Source organism: Pseudophryne corroboree, chromosome 1, assembly GCF_028390025.1.
Source record: "Pseudophryne corroboree isolate aPseCor3 chromosome 1, aPseCor3.hap2, whole genome shotgun sequence".
NCBI lineage: Eukaryota > Metazoa > Chordata > Amphibia > Anura > Myobatrachidae > Pseudophryne > Pseudophryne corroboree.
In genome coordinates this window covers 900,581,978-900,591,489 of record NC_086444.1, presented here as the reverse complement: position 1 = coordinate 900,591,489, position 9,512 = coordinate 900,581,978, and positions in this window count along the sequence as shown.

Genomic DNA, 9,512 nt, shown 5'->3' with positions numbered 1-9,512 from the left:
GATGGATGGATAGTATTACTTATACTTATGGACGACGAGTGACGAGTCGACACAGAGGTAGGTACAGCCGTGGCCTACCGTACTGCTGCTTAGTGCTTAGTTATATATATAATATACTGTATAACGGACCTGGTGGACACTGCAGTGTCAGCAGACTGCTAAACAAACTAGCATGAAGAAAGAAAAAAAAAAAACACCACAGTGTTTTTCAGGCAGACAAACGTATACTGGACTGGTGGTCACTGTCAGCAAAACTGTGCACTGTACTCCTGCTATAACTGCTCCCCAGTCCCCACAATTAGGCAGTGTGAGCAGTGCACTCAGCACAGATATATCATGCAGCAGTGCAGCACACTGAGTGAGCACAGATATGGTGGAGCGTTTTTTCAGGCAGAGAAACAACGGATTAAACTCAAAACCCTGCACTGTACTCCCTAACAGCTGCTCCCCGTCGCCAATCCTCTCCACAATTATAACTAACTAAGTTCTAATATAATACAACGGACTCGGAGAGGACGCCAGCCACGTCCTCTCCCTATCAATCTCAATGCACGTGTGAAAATGGCGGCGACGCGCGGCTCCTTATATAGAATCCGAGTCTCGCGAGAATCCGACAGCGGGATGATGACGTTCGGGCGCGCTCGGGTTAACCGAGCAAGGCGGGAGGATCCGAGTCGCTCGGACCCGTGTAAAAAAAAGGTGAAGTTCGGGCGGGTCGGATTCCGAGGATCCGAACCCGCTCATCACTAATTGTTAGTAGACAGTACTCTGGCACGGCTATGCTTAACCACAGCTCCAAGTGGTGCAATATTATAAGAACTCAAACTGGGTCTTCAGATGGGCAACTTTGTGCCTCTATATTAATTTGAGAAATAATGCAGCTATACTGTAATTATATAATGGATATAATATATATATGAATATATAAATGAATTACTTATTTACTTTTAGACCAGGAATGCTAACTATATCACTAACATATTAAATAAATTATTTTGTCATTTTGGGAATTTGTATCTCATTCTAAAAGCAATGTTATGTTATTAAGTACTATTAAGCTTATTTTCTCATGAAGAATTTTCTTGAATCGTACATTATACACAATCTCTATGTATTTTATCATGTACTAAGATAACTTATTAGCTGTCAGCTGCATTGGAAAAAAAAACATTAAGCCGCCTGCAAGAATGTTAACTCCCAATAAATGGAGATCATAAGATTTGTAACCAAAGACCTATGATTTTTCAAATTCAGCAAGTGACATGAAAAATTGCTATAAACTAATGATGTTCACTCCCATGCAGTAAAGAGGCAGTAACTTCCAAATAAATAGAGGTACAACAGGAGATAAAAACTGGAGGTGGACAAAATGTTTAAAAATGTTCTGCTAAATACAGTAGTCTTCTGTTTCTGCATCTATCTCCTCTGGTCATTGCATGGAGGGGAGGCAGAAGTACTAAGCCTTGGAGAGTGATAAAGTGGAGAGAAATAAAGTACCAGCTAATCAGTTCCTAACTGCCATGTTACAGGCTGTGTTTGAAAAAGGTCACCTAAGTGCTGAATGCTTGGTAATTTATCTCTCACCACTTTATCACTCTCCAAAGCTTAGTACAGTACATCTGCCTCTATGTCCTTAAATGTTCTCAATTCTAAATCAGATACACCAAACAGCAGATTGCAATTGTGGATTAAGATGATGTGGGACCATGAGCTGTATGTACGCCCCCTCCCCAGTATCCCATTTAAACCCCATTCTCCTCTTGTCCAATATGGCTCCCATCACCTATACCTTATCACATATAGCACTCACCTTCCCTCCCAGGGGAATATTTTCATGTTTGCCAATACCATCAATGGTACCATTGGCACTATGCATCTATGTCAGGAAACCATCAACTGGCAACCATTGATGGTTTGAGCCACTGGAGGGCATCAGAGCCTTTTTGGTAGACCAATAAGGGAGGTGCCAAGTATGGTACACAGTGCTAAAAGAAGGAAAATAACCATTGCCCTCAAATCTGCCATTGATAGCAGAGAACCATGGGATTTCCGCCATTGATTTCAAACCATTGGACCATCAATAGTTGCGAACCATTGATGGTCAATGGCCATTTCTACTTGCAGTTTGTATCTTATACCCCTTACCTAAAATGATGACTCTTATCATTGTTTATCATATACAGTAATATATACTAATAATACTATTTATTATAATAAAAATAATATTATTTTCGGCTACAAATTAGAACATATTGTAATGTTTTTTCTAATACATTATTATAGATATTAACATTCTGCACACTTTAGCATTTACAATGGAACAGTCCAGTCCATTTAAAATTTAGACCAGACTGGACTAAACTAACAAACAAATTGTATGTTCCATGAGTGCTAGGATGAGGTATCACTAATACATAGCAAAGTTGTTTCAAACATACTTAAAAAAAAATAACATTGTATTACTCTAATTATCCATTATTAGCCAAAGTAATTATTAGATGACCTTGAGTTTGCACAGTAATTGTGTCTTCAATAGTGCATTTTATTGAACATGATTGCCTGTGGCTAGCCTTTGTTTGGTACTAATTCACTGTCAGTTTGTTCATATAATAGAGGTCTGTGCATCAGTGTCCAGAAGTCCACAGTGCTTTCTAACTAACGCATGTACTGATCTTAGACCACAATACCGAATGTGTTTCATCTGTCTCTGTAGGTCAATAAAAGAATTCAAAGAATGTATCTGACTTCTCAAGCAGCCTTATTAGCAGTACATGGTGCCCTGGTGTCACTGCATAGGTTATCATTAGCAACATAGGTCAGAAAATTCTGTCGTCAATCTGTCCTAAATTTGTAACATTTAGACCTGATTCTAGTGGATAGTACTATAACAGGATATAGCCATTGCTAGGCAGGGATGCTTTGTATATTGTGTTGTTTTACGAGCCTACACTGTAATATGTAAATAGAGTATGTCACAATGTTTATTTTATTTTTGATTCAATGTTACTTTTTATATGTAGACCTATAAAAGCTAGTTTTTAGTCACTATCTTTAGCTGTGCACTAACATTTTTGCATGTTGTCTTCTAAGGCAAAGGAAAGTTGATTCTTCTCACACTGATGTATGTGCTATTTTGAATTGCAAGTAAATGACCAAGGATGCCTATCAAAACAATATGGCCACAGATTTCAACCATATCCTGAGTGGGTGTAAAATGCAATGTGGGCGCAATCTTTGGTGTCTATAATGGCTGGAATTTTCTGCTATGTTGTATAAACATGTCTTATCTTCATGCCATTGTCATGAATCTCATGGAAAGAATAATGTGCAGTATGTTTCATCAGAGTGTTGATGACCTTGTTCAAAAATATGACTGAGGGGCAGATGTATTAACCTGGAGAAGGCATAAGGAAGTGATAAACCAGTGATATGTGCAAGGTGATACACGCATCGGCCAATCAGCTCCTAACTGTTAATTTGCATATTGGAGTTGATTGGCTGGTGTGTTTAATACCTTGCACATATCACTGGTTTATCACTTCCTTATGCTATCACCAGGTTAATACATCTGCCCCTTAATGTCATAAATGAACAGTAGAAAACTGTGGAATGAAAAGAAGAACCAGAGCCCAGGAAATGTAGTGTTGCTGAAATTTGTTTAGTCCAGGAACAGCTTTTTCTACAATATTGCTACATTGTTGTTGTCACATAGGGGGTAATTCAGACCTGATTGCTAGGCTGCGTTTTCGTACAGCGGGCGATCAGGTCTAAACTGCGCATGCGTATGCACCACAATGCGCAGGTGCGTCACACGGGTACAGAGCGGATCACCGCTCAGTGATGGGTTTGTGCGAAGGACACATTCGCACGGGCATTCGCAAGGAGATTGACAGAAAGAAGGCGTTTGTGGGTAGCAACTGACCGTTTTCTGGAAGTGGCTGGAAAAACGCAGGCGTGTCCAAGCATTTGCTGGGAGGGTTCCTGACATCAATTTCCGGTCCCGGACAGGCTGAAGTGGTCGCAGCGGCTGAGTAAGTCCTGGGCTACGCAGAGACTGCACAAGATCTGTTTGTACAGCTCTGCTACACATGCGTTCACACACTTGCACAGCGAAAATACACTCCCCCTGTAGGTGGCGACCATCTGTTCGCAGCAGTGCAAAAATTGCCTGCTAGCGATCAGGTCTGAATTAGGCCCATAGACCTTTATGTAAGACATGGTAAGACAGGTCTGAATTAGACCCGTAGACCTTTATGTAAGACAGGTGTGCTTTGTGGCTGGCTTCTTCTGCCATTACTGTAGATGATGCCCCAGACCTTGCTGGCATGATACAACAAATTAATAAAGGTATGCATTTTTTTATTTTAACTTTTTCAGCTAGGATTATGGGGGGAAAAAATAATATTTGTCTTTGATTTATATTTATACATGTTAAATGATTTTCACAAATTGAGAAATTTTTGTGATGAACATGTGGTTCAGAGATAATGTATGCGGGTCACAGACAGTGGTGTGAGGATGTGTATGCTGCCATCCAGTGCAACGATCATTTATGTGAGCCCCAGAGAGTAGTGTTTGGGTGTTTGTGACAGCAAAGCAGTGCAGAGATCATGTATGTGGGACCAGGAGAGTAGTGTGGTGATGTTTGTGAGAATGCATTGTAGTGGTACTGTATGTGTGGTGGTAGGATTTTATTATTTGTGTGACAACTCTTGATGGAATGTTGTATTATTACATATTATTAAATTATTAATAAAAAAAGATGCACTATGCACCGATTTGTGCTCTCTCGCTTGGCTACTGTATGCAGAGTATGCAGACATATTTGTTTATTTTTTACTTAATATTTTTCACATTTTTCTTAACCTGGCAATACCTTCAGAGTCACAGGGGAATCCAGTTAATTTGCCCTATTGCCAGCACTAACAGAGGGGGGGATTCAGATCTGATCGCTGCTGTGCGTTTTTGATCAGGTTCCAACTGCAATGCAATGCGCACGCGCGTTGACCATCAACAACGGGAATCGCTGGTCAGCGACGTTTGCACGGGCGATCGCAATTTGTTCATGATTGACAGGAATAGGCTATTTTTGGGTGGTAACTGATCATTTACTGGAAGTGTCCGGAAAAACGCAGGCGTTCTCAAGCGTTTTCAGGGAGGGTGTCTGACGTCAGCTCCCGCCCCGATCAGCCTGTTCTGATCAAACTGTAGGAGTAAGTCCTGAGCTGCACAGAGACTGCACACTGTGTATTTTTGCAGCTCGGCGTACACATGGGATCGCACACTTGCACAGCGAATTTACACTCCACCTGGGGCGGTGACTATATGAACGCAGGACAGCAAAGTTAGCAGCCCAGCGATCAGGTCTGAATCACCTTCAGAGCCTATGCAAGCTATTGTAACCTGTTTAGTCTGTTCTTTTTGTCCAGTTTTCACTGATTCCTTGAGGGGGTTACTAGAAGACATAATTCCTCTGCCCACTGCTCTTCTCCCTGTACAGCTTCATCACTGGTGAACTACCAACTCATATTCAATAATGGCAACCAAATCTTCCTCTCCTCCCCCACCCTCTTCCCTTCTGTCACTTTTCCCCATTCCAGGCAATTGCTCAACTTGTAGGTCTGCCAAATAAATCACCCATGGCCTTCTTGGTAGCTCAATGAGTGTATAAAAAATCACTTAAGCAAACAGTGACTAAAAGAGACACTAATTTATTATTAAGATGCACACCACAAAAATGTATACAATTTGCATACAAATCCCAGGGGATGCACAACAATACAAATTACACATTTCTATTTGTCACCAATTTCTTTTTCCCAGTCACTTTGACATAATCAGTTCTTTATTGATGTCCACTCCTAACAATATGTAAAACTCAACATAAATACTAAAATCATCCCTCCATAATCTTCTAGCCCCACCTATCTCACCTTAGACAATACTACTCTCTTTAAAATGAATCATTTCTGCTGCCTTTGCGTCACTTTTGACGCCATTCTCTTCATCACACCCAGTCTTTTTCTGAACGCCCATTTCACTTTTGAAACATCACCAGGATTAGTATTGTTTTATTTTATTTATATAGCACCAATGATATTGTACAGCACTGCACAGAGAATCTGTAATAACTTGCATCAGTCTCTGTTTATAGACTAAATTCCCTGCAACACACACATATTTTACATTTAGTGTGTTACACCATGAGAAAAGGATGTTGCACCATCCTGAAACGTTGGTGACTTTGATAAAAACATTTTTTATGGTGATTATTGTTATTCTAAAAGAGAAAGGTGGTCATTCCGAGTTGATTGCAGCCAGCAACTTTTTGCTGCTGCTGCGATCAACTAGTACACGCCTATGGGGGAGTGTATTTTAGCTTAGCAGGGCTGCGATCGCATGTGCAGCCCTGCTAAGCTAAAAAAATTTCAAGCAAAAGAAGACTAGGCTTGGACATACTTACCCTGTGCGACGATCTCTGTGATGCTGGGGCCGGCTTTGATGACAGACACCCGCCCTCCGTTCTCCTGGACACGCCTGCGTTTTCCTCACCACTCCCCGAAAACGGCAGCCAATGGTCCGGATCCGCCCTGGAATGCCTTCTTCTTGTCAATCTTCTTTGCGGTCGGCTCTGTGACCGCTTCCTTCGTTAGCCGCGACGTAACACGGTGACCCCTGTCGCCGGGCAACGTCGCGCACTGTGGCTGCCGCGCATGCGCATTCCATACCCGTTCACACTGCAGTGATAAACCGCTGTGTGCGAACGGGTCGGAATGACCCTCAAAGCACCTAGGCACTCTTTTTTAGTATTACACCGAGTCCTGACCAATGAGGGACTATTATGTGTATACAGTATGAGGGAAATGCTAGGGAAGTTATAGACTGGATGCATGTATGTTCCAGATTTCTGACCTATGGTTAGTAACTTTCCAGCCTAGGTTAAGATACTTTGGCCAGAACAAATTTATTATGCAAATCTAATAAACTCCAGGAAGCATAGGTGCTGAAAGGATTGGGAGGGGGGTGCAAGGGGGCAGCTCCCCCCCCCCTCAAATATTTGAGAGGTGACAAAGTAATTGGTCGTGGGGTGCAGTGTGGCTGCCATCTACAGATAATACCCTTTTCAGCTGCTCCACCTCCCCTCAGCCCTACTCCGCCTGCCTCCAGAGCGCTACTCCCCTGTGCACCCATCTCTAACTCCTAGAGTGTGTGGTCAGTTATTTTGGGCTGGCCCCTCCTCTGGGACCATCCCTGTGCCCTTCTCACCTCCCACTTTATATATTCCTCACCTCTACCCTCTCAACTCCCCTTTGTACTCCCTTCCCACATGGAACCACCTGGCCTCCCATTTCCATTTGGTTTCAGTTGAAAATGTGCCCTGTAAATTTTCAATACCTTCCATGGACAGCCTCAGCATGGGTGTGACCTATGAGTGGATCCTGTCTCTTAATCTTCTACATAAGGTCAATCACATGTTACAGGTATGTTTTTGGAGCGTATTTATGATACACATTTTGTGAGAAATCATCCGAAAAATCAGGATACCATTAAAATGTTAGTATCCCCTGTAAGTATTACAGGGGTTTTGCATTAGATATCAAAGATATCTGCTGCATGTCCCTTGTTTCCCATCGCAACAGTGATGGCATTAGCCATTGTAGTCTATGGGCTACACATATCACAATTTACCAGGTAGGGATCTGGACAATCCCTCTCCTAGAACAGCCATTGGTGCATGCGCTGTCTAATGACAACACATGTGCAGTAGGTCCGCAGCACAAAGTAAAGTGATCCCTGATGCGATCACTTTAGTTTACACATTGCTGGGATAGGTTCCTATCAAGGTTAACCTCAATACACAGTTAATGAGCCCCTTAATGTTGTATTTTTCTTCTAATACACTATTATCTGAATTCCACATAGTATCCTCTATGCTTTTTTAAATAAAAGTGTGCGTCTGTGTCTAGATAGATAGATAGATAGATAGATAGATAGATAGATAGATAGATAGATAGATAGAAACAGTAGATATCTCCATCATCAGGTTGGTGAGGTGGTGGGTAGGATATGCTAGCTCTGTCAGCCAAGCATTGAGCTTCGGCAGGATCAAAATGCTAGGTTCCTGAAGTAACAATAGCAAAATCTATATCATCTATTGAAAAGCAGGAATTTATTCTGAAATAAGTGGTTAAACAACAGCTATCAGTCATAATATAGTCACTAAAACAGGTGTTAATCTAAAACATAGAAAACCAGATGCCCAATGAAAGCTGGCTTCCAAAGAAAATTAAAAATGTTGGAATTAGATGGAACTGAAGAGTCACATAGTCGTTAAACCACACTGCACAAATTCCAGTGCTGGGAACAGCACAATACTGAAAAGGTACTGGCATATGCTGTTATGTGACAAGGCAAAACAGAATACAGCCTCGGGAGATCAGTAGCAATACAAGGATTGAGGCCAGCCCACAAACTGCTGCATAGGGTCAAAGCTATCTTGACTACCCTATAGGCAGAGGTTTGATTAAGCCACAACTTAATAAAATAAGGTCATACAATACTGTCTCCGGACAGCAAATAAAAAACAGGATATTGCAGGAGATTTATACAAAAGTTTTCCACTACAGATGTCCCATTGTCTGACCTTACTAAGTCATTTATGATCAAATGGATTCCACAGCAGAGAAGGTTTTTCAGGTGATAAAAGTAGTAACAAGCACTCAAACAGTGTCAATGAAACTGACTGATCCATATGCATTGGTAGTGGGGTTTGGTGTTAAATGGTTGGTGTAATGGTTAGCATAATTGCCTCATAGAACTGAGGTCTTGGTTTTAATTCCTGCCATGGTCCTAACTGTGTGGAGTTTGTATATTCTCAATGTGTGTCCATAGATTCCCCCGAATATTCTAATTTCTTCCCACACTCCAAAAATATACTGGCAGGTTAGTTGGCTCCTTACAAAAAATAACCATATTGTGTATGTGTGTTCATGTGGTAGGGAATATAGATTGTAAGCTCCACAGGGGCAAATATTGTTGTGAATGGTCAAATATTGTCTGTAAAGCCCAGTGGAATATGTATGTGCTATATAAGTAACTGGTAATAAATCTCTACATAGTATAAAATAAAGTCCCTGGTAAGCATCTATCTCTCTGTTTGGGCCAATCTTGAGAACCGTTGAATGGATTTTGATGCAGTTTTCACAAATTTATAAAGCATTTGTTGAGAAAGGGTTAGGTGTATGAAACATTAATCTACAGATGGAGCCACAGATAGAACATTAATCTACAGATGGAGCATGGCTACATCGCAAGCGGGGGCTACAACGCATGCCCGTCCAATTCATGCCCGGTGGTCTGCCTCGCTTGGTGCATTTAGTCGCAGATGGCACCACGATTAGCCTGGCTCCATTTGTATGACAAAAGGGAGTTGAGCAGTGATAATTTTAGTGAAGCAAGTCAGTAAGAGAAGAATGTCTCCCCATGTGCACCTATCATTTCCCCTCCCCATA